Source organism: Montipora foliosa, chromosome 2 (assembly GCF_036669935.1).
Source record: "Montipora foliosa isolate CH-2021 chromosome 2, ASM3666993v2, whole genome shotgun sequence".
NCBI lineage: Eukaryota > Metazoa > Cnidaria > Anthozoa > Scleractinia > Acroporidae > Montipora > Montipora foliosa.
This window is the reverse complement of record NC_090870.1, coordinates 58,098,555-58,101,054: the sequence shown is the minus strand read 5'-3', so window position 1 is coordinate 58,101,054 and position 2,500 is coordinate 58,098,555.

Below are 2,500 nucleotides of genomic sequence, written 5' to 3'. Positions count from 1 at the left end.
CGCCAATCTCTTGTTTGGAACAATCACGACAGCCCTGCGCACACTGGCCAAGACAAGCTGTCCTCTTTCGTTCACGTTGAGCAATGGCTTTTGCATTATCTTTTAGAGTTTTAAGTGTCTTGGCGATCTCTCCATTATCTTCGACTATTAACTTCAATACTTCGTCAAAGTCTTCGTTGTCGAGGGCTTCCACAAGCTGCGTTCGAATTTCTCTCTGCGGCTTTTCTTGACAGTCACTTGCTTTTTCCGATTTGTGTTGCGAAAGAAACTCTTTCACTTTGTTCTTGTCTCGTCCTCCCTTAACTTCTTCAGAAACGGCTTCGAGAAATTCGTGAAACATACCGACAACGCTTTAAAAACTTCAAATTGCCTACTGATACTACAACCTCGTTCCCAGGGTCTCTCTTCTCTACAATGGAGGCAGAGAAGAGAGACCCTGGGAACGAGGTTGCTGATACTACTGTACTGTGTCAAGTTTTTTTCGTTTCGCAGAATTGTTGCGATAGGCGAGTTCTTGGAAGGTGTGGAAAATATTGCACCACTTTCAGTGTATCATCGCTAATGGCGTTTGTTGGGAACTGTCTTTCTGCGGAGACGCTCAAAATGCACACAAGCGCACAGACTGTTCGCGGTAGATCCACACTAACAGATGTAGAGGGTCAGTTTCGAAACGGATCGGTCCGCGAACCAATCTCGTACCCAGAGTCCTCGGGCTTTTTGGCCAGCGGGTGAGCGCCCGGAGAGACTCTGGGATAATCGATTTGAATTATATTTTTGATTGGCCGCTTGCGTAACAATGGCAGTCCGACAGGGAGTCGGTAAGTAATTCGGAAGCCCCAGAATTTGGAGGGAGATTCAAAATCTAAAACAAGTTTCAGTGCTGATTGATTTTTTCTACCTCAGAAATATATATATCACAAAAATAATAAAACGACGAGGTTTGAATTATGTAATATACCGCACGGGAATTTTCCCACGCTGCTAAAACTGCTAAAAAGTGATTACTGTTGCTGTTGCAAAAGTACCGTGGGAAAACATTACATCAGTCTCTTTGAGGAGAAATCCGTGGAATAAGGTCTTGTCGAAGCCATTCAGAATTACGGAAACATCAAATTGTAGAAGAAGAGGACATTTGTGTCGTTTCCACAAAAAAAATTTGTCGATCGTGTTGCTTGCACGATGGCATTCTCATTACATTCTGTACGGTGGAATGTACGCTGAAACACCAAAAAATACACTCACGGAAAGCGTCAGAGGTTTCATCTTCACTTGCTCTTGCAGCAAGCCAATGATCATTTCTCCAGTTTCTTTGTGTGTAAGGCTAAAATTCTTGTTTCTCAAACACTTTCAACCCGCCATTTCTACTGTTAACGGTTTTCTCTTTTCTGCTTCCGTTTAAACTCAACCATACGTCATAAGACCGGAACCCACGTTTTCTGGGAAAATGGAGTCGATTATCCCAGAGTCTCTCCGGGCGCTCACCCGCTGGCCAAAAAGCCCGAGGACTCTGGGTACGAGATTGTCCGCGAACTGAAAACAAAACGCAAAGAGATTTCAACAGCTATTAACATGAACTCAAATGTCACTGAAATGTATTTAAAAGAACCACTAAGTATCACATTTCATGCAAGCAGGTACCAGCTGATCTCTATTTGACAGCTCGTCAAATTTAAGCCAATCAGCATGCGACTCGCAAACACTCAGCAGGGGAAAGCAGGGGTCCATTTATTCGAGAGCGTTTCGTGTATGATGCGCGTCGAAAGCGAAATGAATTTGTTCCATCGTCAGTTTTTAGACATATTTGCGCTGCCATCTGCCCTTTCTCTGATCTGAAGCCATTCGAAGATGTCGAATTACGGTCGCCGAACGTGTTCTATTAGCTGACAGATACTTGGATAGCTTATTGAAACGATCGGAAAAGGAAAAAGACAGCGTTCGTGAATGTTTTCTGTCGCTTTTATTCAGTTTTATTCTTCTTTGTTGACAAGGCTAACCGGAACACTAGGCATTCTTTGGCTTAAAGATTTCTTGAACTGTTGCTGGATCCGGTTGAACATTTTTATCAGCCACGTTACATCTCTGGTTCTATCTGGTTGTTTTAGTAGTTCCAAGACGGCGAGCTGTGTTGCGCGAACTAACGTCGCGTCTTTGGCAACTGGAAAGAATGCCTCTGGCTCCAGCATTTCCTGACTTGAATGCGTGTACGTTTCCCGAATTCCCGCTTCAGCTGCTTTTTTAAGACTTCCATCTAAGTGGATTAATGTGGAGAAGCTTTCGTTTGGATGCTGCAATTGAATTTGCACTCGAGTTTTGTTGGTTGTTGATGACAAACTGGAACCTGCAGGATTGAAGTTTTCAAAGTGTTCTGACCACGCCGAGTTTACTCGAGACTCATTTTTCCTTTTGTAAAACATTTGTGGTGGTTCGGAAGTATCCAGAGTTATTTTTCTTTCATCAAGTTCTAATCCTAAGACTGATGGAAAAGGAATTACAACTTTCT